The sequence below is a fragment of the Acipenser ruthenus genome, chromosome 11, assembly GCF_902713425.1.
Source record: "Acipenser ruthenus chromosome 11, fAciRut3.2 maternal haplotype, whole genome shotgun sequence".
Classification (NCBI taxonomy): Eukaryota; Metazoa; Chordata; class Actinopteri; order Acipenseriformes; family Acipenseridae; genus Acipenser; species Acipenser ruthenus.
Window position 1 is genome coordinate 17,657,738 of NC_081199.1, and position 23,171 is coordinate 17,680,908.

At 45.2% G+C, this 23,171-nt stretch overlaps 1 non-coding gene across 1 annotated transcript; it reads right to left on the minus strand.

Annotated features, from left to right (window-relative positions):
* Positions 1-1,610: 1,610 nt before the first annotated feature.
* On the minus strand, positions 1,611-1,682 carry trnaq-cug (transfer RNA glutamine (anticodon CUG)). The gene has a single exon. It is a non-coding gene; the product is annotated as a tRNA-Gln (tRNA).
* Between the last annotated feature and the right edge of the window lie 21,489 nt (positions 1,683-23,171).

Sequence of the window (23,171 nt, forward strand, 5' to 3'; positions counted from 1 at the left end):
ACTTCCCGAAACGATTTTTGGTCCCAGTCCGCCCCTGGATTGAACCCACGACCTTTCGGTCAAGAGTCCAGAACCCTAACCTCTACTCCATACTGCTGCCATTGCTAACCTGCAACAAATAACTAATTTTCTGCTCACGGGCCAGATAATTTGTGTGAGTGCGCGTGTGTGTGCGTGTGCGTGTGTGTGTGCGCGCGTGTGTTTGTGAGTGTGTGTGCGCGCGTGTGTGAGAGAGAGCATGCTTGCGTGCGCGTCATATATAATTGGGTTTGTAAAGAAAAACGGTTTTGTCACTTGAACTAAACCCTGTTTTTTACTTTTTAACATTTTGTTTTTCAAAGTCAGCATAACGCTATACAACACAGTCCGTTTAATTACTGTATGAACATAGCATACAAGTTTTAAATGCTTACAAAACTCGACAATGTTGCTGAATTTGTCATTCAAACTTGTTTAGTTTTAATCAGTTTTGTCTGCTTGTTACTTTTTTCAGCCCACATTTACATGACCCTTGTTTGTTACATTTCAAAAGATTGTTTTAAACGTTACAATGTAAATGTTGACTCAGTAGCTACCATTAAATGTTTCAACCTCGGTGACTTTCTTTGATGCGTTATTAATTTTAGGCAATTTGCAATTATATGTGTGTGTGTGTGTGTTTACATGAAACTTGTACTTTCTACATTTATTTATTTAAAAAATATTTATTTTTAAATGTATTTATTCCTCTGTGCATTTGTTTAAATCATTTATTTATTTCTACAAATAAATTATTCCTTTATTTATTTTTAATTAAACGACGAACTACAATTTATCAGAAATCAGAGATTTAGACAAGGAAGATACATTACACTCTTGTGTGCAATTCCATTCTATGGTATCTACCAAATAAACAGGAAACTAGAAATTTTCAAACATGAAATCGAAAATTTCTACTATAGCAGCATTTTCAGGTTTTCAGCGAAAGCTGGTCAGGCTTGCATGTAAGCTTAAAAAATGAATGTATTTCAATACAGCGGGATAACGTCGTGCGGGATAATGTCGTGCGCTCTTCAAGTACGTCATGGTGCAAGTTCAAACCACTTTTTTTTTTCCAGCGATATGTGCTGTTTTAAAACATAAATAATTTGTTTAATATAAATGGTGTGGATATGAAACTGCTTGCATACCCTGGTTTGTTTTGACGTTGACCAACATGTGGAATCACATGATTGGTAGATGTCCAGTTATTTAGCTTTTCTGTTTGAATAGTCGCTACACACCCTTAAAAAGTAGACGGAAGAGGACGAAGAAGAAGAACAATTTTACCTTAGCTTGACGACTTATATCTCATTGTGTATAAGAGGTATGTACGTTTTTTTCACATTTGATGTAAGAAAGTTTCAGACTTTTGATACTGGTACAGATGGTAATTCTAAGTGATTAGTTTTTCCGCTGCAACATGGTGAAAACAGCAAAACTCTGCGCTGTATAGAGACTCTCGGTAGTTTCAAACAAGTTTTTCTAACTTGTACGAGGAACTACCGTTCCTCTCAATGACCGATTGTACCCTTGTGGTCTAGACATATGACATTTGGTAGTTCACATGATCAAAACATATGGTTAAATACAGGTCCCACCGAGATTTGAACGCGGATCGCTGGATTCAGAGTCCAGAGTGCTAACCATTACACCATGGAACCGCTGCGGAGCACGTTGGAGAGGAATGACTGTAACATCCTCAGCTCCCAGGTGTAAAATCCCCTACTGCTGACAACCCCTGGACCGCAAGGCGTTCTCCCCGTTCTGATTGCACACAGTCCTTCAACAACATCCATTTCTCCAGTTTGAATCCAAAACGCGACGTTTTAATCATTAATATTACAGACCTTTAGATATTCATGATTTAGATATAGGTATAAACCTCCTGGACTGCAGTGATGTAGCATTGATTAAGAATACTCTAGAGGCGAATGTCTCTGAAAGGTGTTAGTGAGGTCTGTGCATCATGATTATACAGTGTCATACAATTGTGTGCTGGTGCTCATACTGTAGGACTCAATCAGCTCCTGTTACAGTAACTGCTCTATTGATGATATCTGGACAAACACACTACTGTTGGCATGTTCTGTAGAGAAGTTATACAGGAATATCTGAAGTTATACAGGAATATTTCATATTAATACCACTTCACAATTCATGGCATGTCGTTTCTTTCTTTTTTTTTGAACATGTTCATTTTAAAGACAAGGAAAAAAGCAAGGATATTGGATGCAAAATTGGTAGAAATGATTACTCTTTCATTTAAATAAAGCAATACATACTAGAACACTACAATTAATGATATGACCAGCAGGGGTGTAGCTGTAAGCTCATTTGTACCCAGCTAGAAAGGGTTTAAAAAATCACCTGATCCGACAGATCGCCTCCTGGTCGATCACGTGAAGGATACACAGATTGGTCAGTGAATCCATTGTTCATTATGTTTAGTTAAAGAGGAAGAAATTGTTAAAAAAAAAAAAAAAAAAAACTCGTGACGTTTTCTAGACACATACTGCAAAGGACTTTGTGAAGGACACATGAAGGACTTTATGATTTTAATATTAATGTGCATGCAAATAAAAAACAATCAATTCCATGAAACAATCAAACACATTGCAGGACGGAAGCAGTATATCTCTAACCATGTTGATTGGATAGCAATGGGTTCCAACACTGAGCCATCAGTGAACCCTCTGTTTAGACCTGATCTCAGCTGAGTGACTCTGTGCCATTCCCAGGTGCTGTCAGTTTGTGCACTGTGTTGATATGAGATTCCTGTCACTGTGGGACTCAGGGTGCAGTAGTACAGTGCAGTGTCTGTCATTTTAGTGGAGGAGAGCTTCAGCTCCACACGTTTATTCTCTTTATCAGCTTCAGCACAGAACCGAAGGTCTGAAGAGTCCTCTTTGGTTGTCATTCCAGAGTCATAAATCAGGAGGATGTATTCCAAACCTTTTCCTGGATTCTGTCGATGCCATTGGAAGCTGTTCACTACGCCGGTGTAATTGAATGAGAGGCGAACACTCTCTCCCTCTCTCACTTGTTCATCATCTTCACATGATGGAGTAATTGAGTTTCCAAAGCTTCGGCCTGTCGATGTAAAAGACAAGGTATTTTAATTTCAAAACAAGCATTCAAATTGATGGATTTTCTCCACTAAAATATCTGGGTCTTCAATCAGCTCATGTGTGTTTGATATTTGATTCTGCAGTACAATATGGATTGTAATCAATCACATTATAAACCTCTGGAAAGCCAGGCTTTACATGCCAATAGGGGATATGCAAAAATGATTTTAAAAAAAACTATATTGTATTAGCTACGTTTTTCTCAATTTATCTGGTGCTCTGGCAAACTAAATATAACAGGCTGGTTTAATTTTATACTTCAAATAAACTTAAATAAGTGAATACAACGTTTCCAGCTTTCTAAAGTGGTATATATGACTCTTCAGCACTTACCTGACAGAAGTGCAATGATAAGGAATGTGATGAGCAACAACATGACTCTGTGAAGGACAGCAACTCCAGCTTGAGTTAAACTAACGACTGCATGCAGATTGATTCCTTCTGTGACTTTCTCTGTTAGCTGCTGTTCTTCACATGATCAATGTGTTCTGCTAACAGTGTTGGCGCTCAAGTACTATACTTGTGCAAAGTTTGTGGTATCAGAGTTGTGTGTATGAGAGCCTCATCTGACTACTATACATAAATACAGAAAGAATAGGTGCTGTATGTCTAAGATGATCAAAACACTGTAACCCTAACCCTAACCCTCATCTGACTACTATACATAAATACAGAAAGAATAGGTGCTGTATGTCTAAGCTGATCAAAAGACTATAAAGGTATTTCCACATAGAGGAAAGGCCAATCACAAACTATTCCCTGACTACAGCTGAATTGAAGTGTTTGAAAAGTGTTTTTTATAGAAATGTACCACTTTTTAACAACAGCAGAAAACAGAAACTGGTGTGTGCATGAGCTATACATGTACAGTTGTTAGAGAGCAGTACAGCACTCATAAGAAAATGATACCTGCATGGACTGTGGTTAACACATAACTGTAAAACACCCTCCATAGCGTGATTCAACAACACAATCTGAGAGGGGACCATTTTCTAAAATGACAAGTCTGGTTCCCTTTCAATTCAAAGACGACCACCAAAACATTATTTATGGGATATGCCTGCCTATTGGTAGGTATTTACTGAGCTCTTTATATCAGAGCTACCGATAGGCTCCTTCCTGGGGTGATGTCCTCGGTCCCACCTGAGTGTTCCCCTGCATTCATGCTGAAAGCTGGCTTGCTGCTTTCATGGAATCAGCGGCTCTAAAATAAAGCCTCTTTCTTTTCCTTTCCTCGCTTGCAGGCTGTCTTCTTACTGTCTGTCGTATGTGTGCGACTGCCTGTGCTACTAACAACCAAACGAGCAAGATGGGCTGAATGGAACATAAGAAAGTTTACAAACGAGAGGAGGCCATTCAGCCCATCTTGCTCGTTTGGTTGTTAGTAGCTTATTGATCCCAGAATCTCATCAAGCAGCTTCTTGAAGGATCCCAGGGTGTCAGCTTCACCAACATTACTGGGGAGTTGGTTCCAGACCCTCACAATTCTCTGTGTAAAAAAGTGCCTCCTATTTTCTGTTCTGAATGCCCCTTTATTTAATCTCCATTTGTGACCCCTGGTCCTTTTTTCTTTTTTCAGGTCAAAAAAGTCCAATATACATTGTCTATACCTTTTAGGATTTTGAATGCTTGAATCAGATCACCGTGTAGTCTTCTTTGTTCAAGACTGAATAGAGTCAATTATTTTAGCCTGTCTGCATACGACATGTCTTTTAAACCCAGGATAATTCTGGTCTCTCTTCTTTGCACTCTTTCTAGAGCAGCAATATCCTTTTTGTAACGAGGTGACCAGAACTGAACACAATATTCTAGGTGAGGTCTTACTAATGCATTGTAAAGTTTTAACATTACTTCACTTGATTTAAATTCAACACTTCTCACAATATATCCAAGCATCTTGTTGGCCTTTTTTTATAGCTTCCCCACATTGTCTAGATGAAGACATTTCTGAGTCAACATAAACTCCTAGGTCTGCCCCTGAGAGCAGGATATTGTGCAGGTGTCTCCACTCCCTATCTCACTGTGCTCTCACTGCACAATAATACACAGCTTCACAATCCAGCAGCTCAACAGCACTGATGGTTAGAGTGCTGGAGAGCTTCTCTTTATTCACAGTCATGTTGAATCGTCCCGAGGTTTCAGTTGTAATGTAAGCAGTCAGTATGATGTCAGGACTTTGACCATGTTGCTGTTTATACCACTACATGCTCTTGTAGTTAGAAACACTGTGATTGCAATTCATTTCAGCCCTCCCTCCTTCAAATGAATAAACACGTGGAGTCTGATGAATCTGTGAATCTCCATAGACAGCTGTAAGAAAAGAAGAGTAAAGAATGATTCTTGTGTTTCTCAATAATAATGATGTCTCTGTGCTAGCCCCCATTCAGACCCTGTTTTCAATGATGTATCTCCAGTGTGTTTGTGAATATCACTCACCCAGACTAAAGACAAGCAGAAGAAAAGATCCACACATGTTAATCATTCTTGAATTGTTCCATCCAGTGGTAGAAGTGCTTGTGACAGACAGACAGCCTGAGCTGTGGGTAAAGCCATGCACATCGTCACCTCAGAATGAGGCAGTGATTGGCTGATCTGTCTGAAGCACAGGGAACTACTGGTTTGGTGATTGATTTCCATTACAAGAGAGTAGATGTTAAAACTTCATGCTGATTTGAACTGGGCTCTCGCCAAGATAAGCACCAACTAAGACACAGCTACAGTTACAGTAAACTAATGTGATCCATATGTGTCTCCATCCATTTGCGTTTCCTTCCATATGATGATGTAGATATCCTTCTGTCTGGTGTTGATGGCTGAAGTGTAATGCTGGCTCCAGGGATCAGCTTATTGCCTCCCTAGCGCATCAGCACACACAACGGCTGTGATGCTGGCTCCGGGGATCAACCATAGTGCGGTCTCCCCAGCGCATCAGCATGACAACCATCTGGATTGAGCTAACTAAGGTACATCTCTGGGGTCTTCACACCTCATCATCAATAGTTAGAACATATATTGGTTTTATTTTTGTTGTTGTTTAAATAGAACATTGCCACTCACTTCTTGTTGAAAAGTTTTATCAGAGTTTCCTCTAGTATCAGTATTATTAAATGAGTTCTGTGAAAATGTAAATGATGGTGTATGGCTCATAGTTAGCCTTTTTCCCATTCAAATTGTGGTCTGGATATATTTGATCAGCTGCTCTGCAATGAAAAGAAAGAGAAGTGTTCACTTGATAGAGTAAAGTGCACATGGTGCGCAGGGGAAGGGTTCAGTCAGGGCAGGGCAGGGTTGAGTCCTGGCTGTGCCCAGTTGCTGGTCTGGTCCAGGGATCCTACAGGGAGCACTGAATTGGGGCAGGGAGGTATAATCAGGAAGGACTTCTTCACTTCATCTCATGACAGTGACTCTGCTGGTTTATGCACTCCCGCTGGGCTGGCCTTTGTACTCCAGAGTCTCGCCAGCATAGAGCTCCAGGGTCTACAGAGGGGATGGCTGTGAGGAATCATACTGAGACACTGAAGAAATACAAATCAAGTTTGTGTGTAAACACTGCCATCTAGTGGTTCAAGCTTTTAGTGCATCTTTTTTTCATTTATTTTCACTTAGGATTTCCATAAATACTGGCATTTCTAAAAGCTTCACTTTTTTGCATGGAATGGTATTGCTATTACTCAACTGCACCTGAAGCACTGTGTGACATTAGCATTGGCCCCATTCTAAAAGAATGACTGAGGGCGGAGTCTATTTATGAATGTCAGCTGTTTCTCCTCCTTACCCACACAAGCAGGAGAGAATTCAGAGCTCTCTCCTGCCTGCCCTGTGTAGCACTGTGCCTGCCCTGTACAACAGTAAGACATGAGTCCTCCAGTGAAGCGGCACTCTCATCACTCTCCAGTCTGTGTAACACTGTGCCTGCCCTGTACAACAGTAAGACACCGAGTCCTCCAGTGAAGAGGCACTCTCATCACTCTCCAGTCTGTGTAACACTGTGCCTGCCCTGTACAACAGTAAGACACCGAGTCCTCCAGTGAAGCGGCACTCTCATCACTCTCCAGTCTGTGGTTTGTCGAATTCTAAGGGAATCATACATTTCAAGCACTTCGAAAGGAGTCGAAACATACCTGTGGGACTGCAGAGTGAGAATGGGAACCGTTATCATAATCTGTAACTAGCCTGGTCCATAAACCTCACTGAAGATGTCGGTGAAAGTGAAAAGCTGTTATTTACAAAGTAGAGGTAAGCACTAGAGGATTTGACACCTCAGATGTATGAGGTGTTGAAAATGACTCCCGGGAATCTTGTTTCATATCTCATTTCCTCTCCTACTTAATTAGAATACTCATTTTAAACATATTAATGTTTAATTATTTCTAAAATGTATGAAAGAAAGAAAGAAAGAAAGAAAGAAAGAAAGAAAGAACACAAAAACAAAGCTGTTCCCCTTGCAGCTGCAGGGACACACAGAGGCGCAGAAAAACAAAAACAACAGAGTGTTTTACTGTGAAAATCAAAACATAAAAAAACAACACTGTTTATAATACAATGTATATAAATAACATATATAAATGTACCGTGGCCCAGAAGTGCAAAACACAAGTAATGTTTGAAGTCTCACAACACAGCATAAATAGTTTCTCCCAACGGGAATGGGGTCACTTTCTGTATATGACAAGGCAGTCAGGAGACGTGTACACTGAAGAAATCCTTGCCGTCGCTGTCAGTTTTTGCATTGAGCTGTGGAGAGTTTCGTCACTGTGGGGTTCAAGGCACAGTAGTAAACCGCTGTGTCTTCAATTTCAGTTTGGAGAATGGAAAGGGAAACGTGCTTCTTTACTTTATCAACGCTAGCAGAGAATCGCTGTTTAGCGAATTCCGCATAGCTACCTTCCCCTCCCGTTTCTAATAACAAAACAATGAATTCCGGGGATTGTCCGAGATACCCGATACCACTGGAAAGAATAAGCTGACACATTATAGCTGCATTCGAGTTTAACCGTATCTCCTTCCCGGGCGCATTGCGACTCCGATCCCGCTGTGATGATGGCATTTCCAAATGTGTTACCTGTGAAGATAAACAGAATGTAATTAAATGCATTTGAATACTCCCTTTAGATACAATTTTAGGACACATATCTACTCTTCAAGTTAATAAACCACAGTCTAAATGACTACTCTGCATAGCTAATATATATATGAGGAGTAGAGATGCATGCAGATGAACTGCACATGTATTGTTATGAGATAGTATTTTAAAATGAAAAGTGATAACATATGAATTATTATTATTATTATTATTTATTTCTTAGCAGACGCCCTTATCCAGGGCGACTTACAATCGTAAGCAAATACATTTCAAGTGTTACAATACAAGTAATACAATAAGAGCAAGAAATACAATAACTTTTGTTCAAGTGTGACAAACCACAATTCAATAATACAGCAGATAATAGTGATAGTTACATCAGGATATGATTAAATAGTGATAGTTACATCAGGATATGATTAAATACAAAATACTACAGGTTAAACACTTGGCAGATTACAGTATTCTGAAGTACAGGATTAAATGCAGTAAAATAGGGGGCAGATAAGAGCAAAATAAAGCACATTTAAATGAAGGGTGATAGTGTCCCAGGATACAAACAGAGGAGTTCTACAGGTGCTGTTTGAAGAGGTGAGTCTTAAGGAGATGCCGGAATGTGGTCAGGGACTGGGCAGTCCTGACATCTGTAGGAAGGTCATTCCACCACTGCGGAGCGAGGGTGGAGAAGGAGCGGGCTCTGGAGGCAGGGGAGCGTAGCGGCGGTAGAGCCAGTCTTCTAGTGCAGGCTTAGCGGAGAGGTCGAGTGGGGGTGTAGGGAGAGATGAGGGTCTGGAGGTAGCTGGGTGCAGTCTGGTCAAGGCATCTGTAGGCTAGTACAAGAGTCTTGAACTGGATGCGAGCGGTGATCGGGAGCCAGTGGAGCGAGCGGAGTAGTGGAGTAGCGTGGGCAAAGCGAGGCAGAGAGAACACCAGGCGGGCAGCAGAGTTCTGGATGAGCTGGAGCGGACGGGTGGCGGACGAAGGGAGGCCAGCCAGGAGGGAGTTGCAGTAGTCTAGGCGGGAGAGTACCAGGGCCTGGACCAGGAGCTGGGTAGCGTAGTTGGTGAGGAAGGGTCGGATTCTTCGGATGTTGCTCAGGAAGAATCGGGAAGTGCGTGCCAGAGTGGAGATGTGCTGGGAATAAGAGAGGCAGGGGTCCAGGGTGACTCCAAGATTCTTAGCGGAGGAAGAGGGAGAGAGTGTGATAGATTCCAGAGGAACAGAGACAGAGAGATCAGAGGAGGGGGAGGAGGAGGGAAAGAAAAGGAGGTCAGATTTAGAGAGGTTGAGTTTGAGGTGATGCGAGTGCATCCAGGAGGAAATAGCAGACAGACAGGTAGAGATACGGGAGGAGATGGTGGAGTCAGAGGTGGGGAAGGAGAGGAAAATCTGAGCATCATCAGCATAGAAATGTATGAGAAACCATAGGATGCGATGAGGGGGCCCAGGGAGCGGGTGTAGAGAGAGAACAGGAGAGGACCCAAGACTGACCCTTGGGGGACTCCAGTTAAGAGAGGGTGAGGTGTGGAGGTTGCTCCACGCCAAGTTACCTGGTAAGTGCGGTTGGAGAGGTAGGAGGAGAACCAGGCCAGAGCAGTGCCAGAGATCCCCAGGTCAGCGAGAGATGATAATAGAATAGAGTGATCAACAGTGTCAAAGGCAGCAGAGAGGTCGAGGAGAATTAGGACAGAGGAGAGAGAGGCAGCTCGGGCAATCTTAAGTGAGTTGGTGACAGACAGGAGGGCGGTTTCAGTGGAGTGAGCAGAGCGGAAGCCAGATTGGAGAGGGTCAAGCAGAGAGTGGTTGGACAGGAAAGCAGAGAGCTGGCGGTGTACAGTCCGCTCGAGGGTTTTGGAGAGGAAGGATAGGAGGTAGACAGGACGGTAGCTCTGGAGGGAGGTGGGGTCGAGGGTAGGTTTTTTGAGGAGGGGAGTGATAGAGGCTTTTTTGAAGGCAGAGGGAAAGATACCAGAAAGTAGAGAGGTGTTGAGGAGGGAGGAGATGAAGGGGAGTAGAGCAGGAGCAGCAGCTTGAAAGAGGTGAGTGTGGAGGGGGTCCAAGGCACACGTGGTGGGTTTGTGACCCTGGAGCAGGGAGGAGAGGTCAGAGTCTGAGAGGGGCAAGAAGGTGGAGAAGGAGGGCGAGTTAGTAGGGGATGTAGTGGGTGTAGGGGTTGGAGCAGGAGGGGCTACGGGGGAGGGAGAGGTGTTAAAGAGTTTGCGGATATCTGAGATTTTAGAAGAGAAGAAGGAGGCAAAGTCATTAGGGGAGATAGAGGAGGGAGGAGGAGGGGGGAGGGTTTAGGAGGGAGGAGAAGGTAGAGAATAGTTTACGTGGGTTGTTAGTGGATGCTTGGATAACAGATTGGAAATAAGCACATTTAGCAGAGGAGAGAGTAGAGGAGAAGGAGGAGAGGAGAGTGCGGTAAAGGTCTAGGGCAGCAGGGAGTTTGGTTCTCTTCCATTTCTTTTCAGCAGATCGCAGTGTGATTCTTGCCGAGCGGAGCGCAGAGGAGAGCCAGGGATGGGGAGGGGAGCGGCGAGCAGGTCGGGAGGTGAGGGGACAGAGGGAGTCGAGGGAGGAGGTGAGTGCGGAGAAGAGGGTGGAGGTAGCAGAGTCTACGGAGAGTTGTGAAAAGGAGTCGATAGGAGGGAGGTGAGAGAGAGCAGTGGAGGCAAGGACAGAGGGGGAGAGAGAGCGGAGGTTACGGCGAGAGGTGACAGTGGGGGTAGGAGGAGCAGGGAGAGGGGGGAGAGACAGAGAAAAAGAGATGAAATAGTGATCAGAGAGGTCCAGGGGGGTGACAGAGAGGGTGGAGGGGCAGCAGGCCCTGGAGAAGGTGAGGTCCAGTTGACGGCCAGCTTTGTGGGTAGGAGGGGACGGAGAGAGACAGAAGTCGAAGGAGTGAAGGAGAGGGAGGAATCCAGCAGAGTGGCTGGGGTTGGAGAGATGGATGTTGAAGTCACCCAACAGGACAGTCGGGGTAGACAGAGAGGGGAGGGAGGAGAGTAGATAGTCGAGTTCATCCAGAAAGTGAGTGAGAGGCCCAGGGGGGCGGTACAGAACAATGAGCAGGAGTTGACAGCATGAAGTTCAAAGGTATTGACAGAGAGTGAGGTGAGATCGGAGGGGACAGAAAAGAGTAAGGAGGGAGAGAGGAGAAGACCCGTCCCACCTCCCCGTCCAGTGAGACGCGGGGTATGGGACAGAACGTAGAGAGAGGACAGGGCAGCAGGAGTAACAGTGTATCAGGGGACAACCAGGTTTCAGCAAGAGCAAGGAAATCGAGCGAGAGGTGGGAGGCAAAGGCAGATATGAAATCAGCTTTAGAACATAAGAACATAAGAAAGTTTACAAACGAGAGGAGGCCATTCAGCCCATCTTGCTCGTTTGGTTGTTAGTAGCTTATTGATCCCAGAATCTCATCAAGCAGCTTCTTGAAGGATCCCAGGGTGTCAGCTTCAACAACATTACTGGGGAGTTGGTTCCAGACCCTCACAATTCTCTGTGTAAAAAAGTGCCTCCTATTTTCTGTTCTGAATGCCCCTTTATCTAATCTCCATTTATGACCCCTGGTCCTTTTTTCTTTTTTCAAGTCAAAGAAGTCCCCCGGGTTGACATTGTCTATACCTTTTAGGATTTTGAATGTTTGAATCAGATCGCCGCGTAGTCTTCTTTGTTCAAGACTGAATAGATTCAATTCTTTTAGCCTGTCTGCATACGACATGCCTTTTAAACCCGGGATAATTCTGGTTGCTCTTCTTTGCACTCTTTCTAGAGCAGCAATATCCTTTTAGTAACGAGGTGACCAGAACTGAACACAATATTCTAGGTGAGGTCTTACTAATGCATTGTAGAGTTTTAACATTACTTCCCTTGATTTAAATTCAACACTTCTCACAATATATCCAAGCATCTTGTTAGCCTTTTTTATAGCTTCCCCACATTGTCTAGATGAAGACATTTCTGAGTCAACATAAACTCCTAGGTCTTTTTCATAGTTCCCTTCTTCAATTTCACTATCTCCCATATGATATTTATAATGAACATTTTTATTGCCCGCATGCAATACTTTACACTTTTCTCTATTAAATTTCATTTGCCATGTGTCTGCCCAATTTTGAATGCGGTCTAGATCATTTTGAATGACCTTTGCTGCTTCAACAGTGTCTGCCACTCCTCCTATTTTTGTGTCGTCTGCAAATTTAACGAGTTTGCTTACTATATCAGAGTCTAAATCATTAATGTAGATTAGGAATAGCAGAGGACCTAATACTGATCCCTGTGGTACACCACTGGTTACCTCACTCCATTTCGAGGTTTCTCCTCTAATCAGTACTTTCTGTTTTCTACATGTTAACCACTCCCTAATCCATGTGCATGCATTTCCTTGAATCCCTACTGCGTTCAGTTTGAGAATTAATCTTTTATGCAGGACTTTGTCAAAAGCTTTCTGGAAATCTAAATAGACCATGTCGTATGCTTTGCAGTTGTCCATTTTCAATGTTGCATCCTCAAAAAAGTCAAGTAGGTTAGTTAGACATGATCTCCCTTTCCTAAAACCATGCTGACTGTCTCCCAGGATATTGTTACCATATAGGTAATTTTCCATTTTGGATCTTATTATAGTTTCCATAAGTTTACATATAATAGAAGTCAGGCTTATTGGTCTGTAGTTACCTGGTTCAGTTTTGTCTCCCTTTTTGTGGATCGGTATTACGTTTGCTATTTTCCAGTCTGTCGGTACAACCCCTGTGTCAAGAGACTGTTGCATGATCTTGGTTAGCGGCTTGTAAATAACTTCTTTCATTTCTTTGAGTACTATTGGGAGGATCTCATCCGGCCCAGGGGATTTGTTTATTTTAAGAGCTCCTAGTCCCTTTAACACTTCTGCCTCTGTTATGCTAAAGTTATTTAAAACTGGATAGGAACAGGTCGACATGTGGGGCATGTTGTCTGTGTCCTCCTTTGTAAAAACCTGTGAAAAGTAATCATTTAATATATTTGCTATTTTTTTTTCTTCATCTATGATTTTGCCATTTGTGTCTCTTAGACATTTAACCTCCTCTTTGAATGTTCTCTTGCTGTTATAATATTGGAAAAACATTTTGGAATTGGTTTTAGCCCCCTTAGCAATATTGATTTCTATCTCTCTCTTGGCCTTTCTAACTTCCTTTTTGACTTGTGTTTGCAGTTCCAAGTACTCTTTCTGTGTGCTTTGTTTTTGGTCCCTTTTAAACGCTCTGTAAAGTGCCTTTTTTCGCTGAATATTTTTTTTAATTGATCTATTAAACCATTTTGACCATTTTGTTTTAGATTTAGATTTGTCTACTTTTGGGATGTAATTGTTTTGTGCTTCTAGTACTACATTTTTAAAAGACAGCCACCCTTTTTCTGTGGATGTTTTCTCTATTTTACTCCAATCTACTTCTATTAGTCTCTGTTTCATACCTTCGTAGTTTGCTTTTCTAAAATTGTAAACCTTAGCTTTAGTCATTACTTTTGGGGTTTTAAAAAATATTTCAAATGAGACCATGTTGTGGTCTGAGTTTGCCAATGGCTCTCTGACCTCTGTTTTAGTTATTCTGTCTTCATTATTTGAAAAGACTAAATCAAGGCATGCCTCCCCTCTAGTCGGTGCCTTGACAAATTGCGTTAAGAAGCAGTCATTTGTCATTTCCACCATTTCAATTTCGTCCGTCGTGCCCCCCATCGGGTTTTCCCATTTTATATGGGGGAAGTTGAAATCCCCCATTAGTATGGCTTCTCCTTTTCTACACGCATTTCTAATGTCATTGTACAACAGATTATTTTGCTCAGCGTCTGAATTTGGCGGTCTATAGCATGCTCCTATTATTATGCCCTTTGAATTTGTGTCCATTATTCTGACCCATATTGATTCTGCATTGTTTTCTTTGTCCTGATTTAACACCTGGGCTTCAAGGCTATTTCTTATGTATAGCGCTACCCCTCCGCCTCTTTTGTCCTGCCTGTCTTTCCTATACAGTGTGTACCCACTAATATTATATTCGTCTCCATCACTCTCAGACAACCAAGTTTCTGTAACACCTATCACATCGTAGTTACTTGTTAGTGCAGTAGCTTCAAGTTCAACATTTTGTTTCTGAGACTTCTAGCATTAAGATAAATACATTTAATAGTGGTCTTACCTGAGTTGTTGCCCTTGTTTTGATGTAGTCTCCCTTCTGTTTTTTGTTTTCTCCCCCCTTCCTTTCTAGTTTAAATGCTTCTGTACCGCCTGAAGGATCCTTTCTCCGAGTAGATTGGTTCCCTTTCTGTTTAAGTGCAGTCCGTCCCACCTGTATAGATAGTCCTTGTTGTAGAAAGTGCTCCAATGTTCAAGAAAGGTGAAGCCTTCCTGTGTGCACCATGATTTCAGCCATGCATTTTGATTTTGTATTTCCAGCTGTCCATATGGTCCTTTGCAAGGCGCCGGCAGTATCCCAGAAAATACCACAGTTTTGGTCTTGTCTTTTAATTTCCTTCCTAGCTCTCTGAATTTGTTTTGCAGGGATCTTGGCCTGTCTCTTCCAATGTTGTTTGTACCAATGTGGACGACTACTACCGGGTCATCTCCTGTTCGTTCTAGGAGCCTGTCCACGTTCTCAGTGATGTGCTTGACAGAGGCTCACACTGTTGTAGTAAGGGGGTCCAAACTGCGAACTGAACTTGCTGTGTTTCTCAGTATGGAGTCCCCAACAATCATGACCTCCCTTCTTTTTGCTGCCTGGTCAGCACTGTTTATAGGGTCCTGGGTGTTGTTTCTTTCATTCTCTTGATGTTGGTTTTGGTCATCTAAATGTTGAAGTGGTTCAAATGTGTTGGATGTCTGGATTTCTGGTGGTTGTGTTTGACGAAGTTTCTTTTTTTCCCTGCTTCTGCCTATCTGAACCCAGCTGTTTCGACTCTCTTCCATCTCCCTGGTGGCTTTCAGTCTGCTAGGGGTGCAGACTTCCATGAATTGTGGGTGTGTCAGCTCCTCAAGCTCCTGTTGCTGTCTCATTTCCTCCATCTCCTTTTCTAGCAGGCTTAATCGGTGAAGCAAGTCCTGGATGGTGCGGCACTTTACACAAACTTGGTTGAGCTCTGTTGGGTTTTCTCGGATTTCCCACATCATGCAGTTGTCACAGATTACTGGCTTGAAGACCATTTTTTTGTTTAGTGTAGCTTCTGCAGCTGTCAACCTGCTTTCAAACTGCTTCTAACTGCGCTGTACTTGTCCACGACTGTACTTCTCCCACGATGTCGCTTCCACACGCTGTCGCTGGGAAGACTGCCTGCCTTTTGTTTGTTTGTGTTTGTGCTGCGTGCTCCGCTCCTCCCCCGTGTCCCAGAACGCCGCGGGATTTGAATCAGCTGCTCCCAGTTTTAGCAGAAGAGTGACAGTTCCAGAGTGCACCAGAGAGTGTGCGGGAGGGAGGGAGAGGCAGAGAAATGAGGTTAGAGGGGTTGGAGGAGCAGCAGCGGAGAGAGGGCAGAGGACGAGGACGGGAGGACAGAACAGGGATGTGAGAGACAGTCATAGCAGGACAGGCAGGACAAAAGGCACAGTGGGAGCAGTGGGGTGGAGGGTACAGACCTGACTAGTAGATGGCTTCTTCCAGAGCGCTGTTAGGTTCGGATCTATTCGAACAGCGTCTCGGCGCAGGCCTCTCCTCGCTGGACTCCCACAGCTAGACTCCCGGCTCTTTTGTTGAGGCGCTCTGTTTGCTGGCGCTTCTTGCTGGCGCCGAGATAAGCTGCTTGATTAAATGTTACACCTGCTTGGCAAAAGAACCAACTAAACTATGAATACTATTGAACAATCAGAATGAACATTGTTAATATGGATGAAAGTCAACCGATGTATTGATCTTTTAAAATACTGAGTGGACCAACTTACCTGGAAACAACGATGATAAAAATAAAACAGTGAAAAGCATGTCAGAGAGTTCGGTGCCTGTCACACGGGAAGAGTAGACTTTGTTACTTCAATTCAAAATGCTGACAATGTGGGCACATTGTATGTCACATTTGCTTATGAACTATTAAATCATAGGGGCGTGAATCAGCTGTACAATGAATTAAACGTCGTTAGCGCCACCTCCTGGTCAGAGATGTCTATTTGAACAGCAGCTATTGCTTCAGTGTCAGGTGGTTTCACCCGTGGAGACACAGAGAAGCAGGGCTGTGTATAGAACTCGGTGCATCATTGCATTCTCCATGCTCCACTCGTGTCTGATGAACCCCTCTCTAGATAACGGGTGCGAATGAAAGAGCTCGTTTTTTTGATTTCCAGAAAGTGTTTGACAAAGTGCCACATAAAAGATTAATTCTCAAACTGAACGCAGTAGGGATTCAAGAAAATGCATGCACATGGATTATGGAGTGGTTAACATGTAGAAAACAGAAAGTACTGATTAGAGGAGAAACCTCAAAATGGAGCGAGGTAACCAGTGGTGTAGCACAGTGTCACAAAGACGGCCGGAGTGGGTGGTGTCAGACCAGAGCCAGGAAGTAACACACAGAGACTTGGATTTTGGTTAAGCTGAGCGCGTGATCGCGCTCAGCATTTAATAATTAACACAGAACAGAAAATAAAAGGGTTGAACAAACAGAAAACACAGGGCACGGCACTATACGCCAAAATAAAACAGATAAACAAAACGGACTAGACAGACAAACAAACGCGGTGAGCAGATACTTATTATTTACTTTACTTGGTTTTACTTTCTCCTTCTCTCTCTCCCGTTCTCCACTCACCGAACACCCAACCCCCAGTGAGTGAAAACATGCAGCTTTTATGCAGTTGTACCGAGATTCGATTGCTAGTCAATCATTCAATTGGAATCTCGGTACAACTGCACGTGAATTAATTAAAGTGCAATTCCCCGTGCTCACATATTATTACTTTTTACTTGCACGTGATGTGATGTGCCATCCCCGTGCCTAATACAAATATACAATTTACACACACGTGAAACACAGACCCGCTTATATCCCGTGTACCAATGCCTATACACCAACATTTACACACAACACGTAACATATAACACATACACAGGGGGGGCACTTTGCCACATATACCCCCCCTTGTGCAACGCACACATGGCCTCAATGGCCACCTCCCCCCTCAGTCCCAAAGTCCCGGAAGAGGGGGAAGCAAGTTGTTTCTGGGGGTGGCCATGGTGGAATGTCTGGCACCCCCCAATTCTTCGTGGCTGGCAGCTCCCTCTTCCGGGGCTTCAGCCACACTATCTCCTGCCGCGAAAGAGCAGCTGGGGGAGCTGGTCTCCTGACCTCCCCCCCCTTCTTTGTGGCCGCCAGTTCCCCTCCGTGGGGCTCCGGCCACCCAATTTCCAGCAGCGAAACTGCTGCGGGGGGAGCTGGTCTCCTGACCTCCCCCCCCTCCTTTGTGGCCGCCAGCTCCCCTCCGTGGGGCTCCGGCCACTGTGTTTCCTGCCACGGAAATGCGGCTGGGGAAGCTGGTCTCCTGACCTCCCCCTCTTTCTTTATGGCCGGCAGCTCCCCTTCATGGAGCTCCGGCCACAGTGTAGCGACCCGAGGCAAAGCAGAGGCCCCGGCGACCCCAGGCGACGCAGGACCCTCGACGACCCCAGGCGAAGCAGGATCCCTGGCGACCCCAGGCGACGGCAGCAGCAGCGGCCCCTCGGGAGGAGACGGCAGCAGCAGCGGCCCCTCGGGAGGAGACGGCAGCAGCAGCGGCCCCTCGGGAGGAGACGGCAGCAGCAGCAGACCCTCGGGAGGCGACGGCAGCAGCAGCGGACCCTCGGGAGGCGACGGCAGCAGCAGCGGACCCTCGGGAGGCGACGGCAGCGGACCCGCGGGAGGCGACGGCAGCAGCAGCGGACCCTCGGGAGGCGACGGCAGCAGCAGCGGACCCTCGGGAGGCGAACTTGGGAGGGGAGCCCCTGGCCATAGGGGCGGCAGCGGGAGCTCCACTTCTCCCTCGCACCCTGCACCCTGTGTGGAGCAAAAGGCAGCCCCAGGCGATGCGGAGCGGCTGGCAACCCCAGGCGATGCGGAGCGGCTGGCAACCCCAGGCGATGCGGAGCGGCTGGCACCCCCAGGCGATGCGGAGCGGCTGGCAACCCCAGGCGATGCCAGACAGACATCCTTGGGCGAAGCGTGGCGAGCATCCTTGGGCGAAGCGTGGCAGGCATCCTTGGGCGAAGCGTGGCAGGCATCCTTGGGCGAAGCGTGGCAGGCATCCTTGGGCGAAGCGTGGCAGGCATCCTTGGGCGAAGCGTGGCAGGCATCCCTGGGCGAAGCGAGGCAGGCATCCTTGGGCGAAGCGAGGCAGGCATCCTTGGGCGAAGCGAGGCAGGGAGTCAGGACAAACTGGGGTGCGGGTGTTGGCCCGCTTCTCGACCTCTGCGGCCGGGCGGTTCTTCCCCGTGCTTCCCTCAGCAGCCTATGCAAGGGCTGCTGAGGACCGCCAGCATCTAGTCCTGGTTTTTCTGGTGAAGGGAGAGGCAGCTCCTGCTCCTCTCCTCGTGACGGTGGGGGAAGTAATACCAGCAGGCATTCATCCTCTGCTGGTTGGGGAAGTGTTACCAGCAGGCATTCATCCTCTGCTGGTGGGGGAAGTGATACCAGCAGGCATTCCTCCTCTGCTGGTGGGGTTGGCAGAGGCAGAGGCAGCTCCTGCTGCTCTGCTCCTGCCGGTGGAGGTGGCGGAGGCGTGTAGTCTCCTGCCGGTGAAGGTGGCGGAGGCAGAGGCAGCTCCTGCTGCTCTGCTCCTGCCAGTGGAGGTGGGAGCGGCGTGTAGTCTCCTGGCGGCGGAGGTGGGAGCGGCGTGTAGTCTACCCTTGTTTCAGGGGACTGGTGCGGCCCTCCCTCTCTTGCAGGGGACTGGTGCGGCTCTGCCTCGGAAGGGGAGACCAGCAGGCATTCACCCTCTGCTGGTGGACAGGGACCCAGCAGGCATTCACCCTCTGCTGGTGGACAGGGACCCAGCAGGCATTCACCCTCTGCTAGTGGACAGGGACCCAGCAGGCATTCACCCTCTGCTGGTGGACAGGGACCCAGCAGGCATTCACCCTCTGCTGGTGGAGACTGTGTACCTTCCTCTTCTTGGGCCGTGGACGCACCAACTCCTCCCTCTTGGGCTGTGGACGCACCGACTCCTCCCTCTTGGGCTGTGGACGCACCGACTCCTCCCTCTTGGGCTGTGGACGCACCGACTCCTCCCGCTCAGGCTGTGGACGCTCGGGCTCCTTCCGCTCAGGCTGTGGACGCTCAGGCTCCTCCCGCTCGGGCTGTGGACGCTCAGGCTCCTCCCGCTCGGGCTGTGGACGCTCAGGCTCCTCCCGCTCGGGCTGTGGACTCTCAGGCTCCTCCCGCTCAGGCTGTGGACGCTCAGGCTCCTCCCGCTCGGGCTGTGGACGCTCAGGCTCCTCCCGCTCGGGCTGTGGACGCTCAGGCTCCTCCCGCTCGGGCTGTGGACGCTCAGGCTCCTCCCACTCGGGTACTGGAGAGGGCAGCGACTGTACCTCCTCCTCTCCCTCTTGCTCACTGGAAGGCATCCCTCCCATGTCTGCCGCTAGGTACCCCAGCACCACCATGGTGAGGTCACGAACTGATGCCGGGTTGTGCTGTTGCTCCCAGTCCTCCCATCGTTCTCCATCTCGCATCCGCAGTGTGTTAATAACCCAGGGGAGGTCACTGGCGAAGTTCCCCTCGGGGTGCACCAGCCAGTCCCATATTTCCCGGGACGGTGGGGAACCCGGTGGCAGTGGGGGTAGAGGGGTGGCTACTGCCCCGTTGTGGCTGTCCTCCTCCCAGCCCTTCACAAAGACAAATCTGCCCGATTCCAGCCTTGCTGAAGCACCCCCAGATGAGTCCAATTTTCAGCTTTGCCCAACACCTGGTCGTCTAATGGTTAGACGGAGACCTGGAGAGGCCTACAAGCCACAGTGTCTCGCACCCACTGTGAAATGTGGTGGAGGATCGGTGATGATCTGGGGGTGCTTCAGCAAGGCTGGAATCGGGCAGCTTTGGCATGAATCAAGCCAAGTACAAGGTTGTCCTGGAAGAAAACTTGCTTCCTTCTGCTCTGACAATGTTCCCCAACTCTGAGGATTGGTTTTTCCAGCAGGACAATGCTCCATGCCACACAGCCAGGTCAATCAAGGTGTGGATGGAGGATCACCAGATCAAGACCCTGTCATGGCCAGCCCAATCTCCAGACCTGAACCCCATTGAAAACCTCTGGAATGTGATCAAGAGGAAGATGGATGGTCACAAGCAATCAAACAAAGCCGAGCTGCTTGAATTTTTGCGCCAGGAGTGGCATAAAGTCACCCAACATCAATGTGAAAGACTGGTGGAGAGCATGCCAAGACACATGAAAGCTGTGCGTGAAAATCAGGGTTATTCCACCAAATATTGATTTCTGAACTCTTCCTCAGTTAAAACATTAGTATTGTGTTGTTTAAAAATGAATATGAACTTATTTTCTTTGCATTATTCAAGGTCTGACAACACTGCATCTTTTCTATTATTTTGACCAGTTGTCATTTTCTGCAAATAAATGCTCTAAATGACAATATGTTGTCAGTAGTTTATAGAATAAGACAAAAATGTTCATTTTACCCAAACACATACCTATAAATAGTAAAACCAGAGAAACTGATAATTTTGCAGTGGTCTCTTAATTTTTTCCAGAGCTGTATATATATATATATATATATATATATATATATATATATATATATATATACAGTGCCTTGCAAAAGTATTCAGACCCCTGACCAATTCTCTCATATTACTGAATTACAAATGGTACATTGAAATTTCGTTCTGTTTGATATTTTATTTTAAAACACTGAAACTCAAAATCAATTATTGTAAGGTGACATTGGTTTTATGTTGAGAAATATTTTTAAGAAAAATAAAAAACTGAAATATCTTGCTTGCATAAGTATTCAACCCCTGTGCTGTGGAAGCTCCCAGTTTACACCGATGAAAGAAATTGCCCTAACGAGGACACAATTACCTTACCATTGGCCTCCACCTGTGAAACATTAAAGTTGCTGTCACATTTTCTGGATAAAAACCCCACTGTTGTAGGATCATTGGTCAGGCTGTGAATCTGAAGGAAAATGAAGACCAAAGAGCATTCTACAGAAGTTAGAGATAAAGTAATACAAATGCATAGATTAGGGAAAGGGTACAAAATAATATCCAAGTGTTTGGATATCCCAGTGAGCACAGTTGGATCAATAATCAGGAAGTGGAAGCTGCATCACACCACCCAGGCACTGCCATGAAAAGGCCGTCCCTCAAAACTCAGCGCTCAGACAAGAAGGAGACTTGTGAGAGAAGCCACAGAGAGGCCAACAATCACTTTGAAGGAGCTACAGAGTTCAGTGGCTGGGAGTGGAGTAATGGTGCACCAGTCAACCATATCAAGAGCTCTGCATAACACTGGCCTGTATGGGAGGGTGGCAAGAAAGAAGCCGTTACTCAAAAAGTACCATCTGAAAGCACGTCTGGAGTTTGCCAGAAAGCATGAGAGTGGCCCAGCTGCGATGTGGGAAAAGGTTTTGTGGTCAGATGAGACCAAGATAGAGCTTTTTGGCCAAAACTCAAAGCGCTATGTGTGGCGCAAACCTAACACTGCCCATGCCTCAAGACACACCATCCTTATAGTGAAGTATGGTGGTGGCAGCATCATGCTGTGGGGATGCTTCTCATCAGCAGGGACTGGGCATCTTGTTAAAATTGAAGGAAAAATGGATGGAGCAAAGTACAGGGAAATACTGCAAGAGAACCTGCTTCAGTCCGCTAAAAAACTGAAGCTTGGGAGGAAATGCAGGACAATGATCCCAAGCACAAGGCCAAAGCAACATTGGAGTGGCTCAAGAACAAAAAGGTGAATGTCCTACAGTGGCCCAGTCAAAGTCCTGATCTCAATCCCATTGAGAATCTGTGGCACTATTTGAAAATTGTGGTCCACAAGCGTCGTCCAACCAACCTGAACAACCTGGAGCAAATCTGCCAAGAAGAATGGGCCAAAATCACTCCGACACTGTGTGCAAAGCTGGTACATACTTACCCCAAAAGACTTAAAGCTGTTATTGCAGCGAAAGGTGGCTCTACCAAATATTAATGTGTGGGGGTTGAATACTTATGCAAGCAAGATATTTCAGTTTTTTTATTTTTCTTAAAAATATTTCCCAACATAAATCCAATGTCACCTTAAAATAATTGATTTTGACTTTCAGTGTTTTAAAATAAAATATCAAACAGAACGAAATTTTAATGTACCATTTGTAATTCAGTAATATGAGAGAATTAGTCAGGGGTCTGAATACTTTTGCAAGGCACTGTATATGTGTATATATATATATATATATATATATATATATATATATATATATATATATATATATAAAGTAAGGGTTTAACATTGAATTACATGCCACTATAGGTCTTTTTAAAGTATGTCTCAATCCTCAGATTGTAGATGATGCAAAACTTTTTGCCATAGTTGTAATGTTGAGCTCAAATGTAATACAATTAATACAATTACTTATCCATTATTACTAATTATCATAATTGAAAAGCAGTGATAATAATTAGTAATAATTAATAATGAATTGTATGAATTGTATTACATTTGAGCTCGATATTGTTCCTATCAGCTTCCCAACACGTTTGTCTAAATAAATGATGATATTGTGTATTAAGATTTGTTTATATAAATATAGGATCTTGTGGCGGAGTGTCCTGCCCCATTGTTTATTATTTATTTATATTATGATTTATATGTTTATATGATGGCGAACGCCAATGTTATTTGTTATTTTGTCTTTATAAAAACCTCGTGAGGATGCGTGACTTATCAGCTAATGATTATTTAACTAGCTGACAGTCACGCATTCTTATTAAACTCGTGCAGACTATGGCCG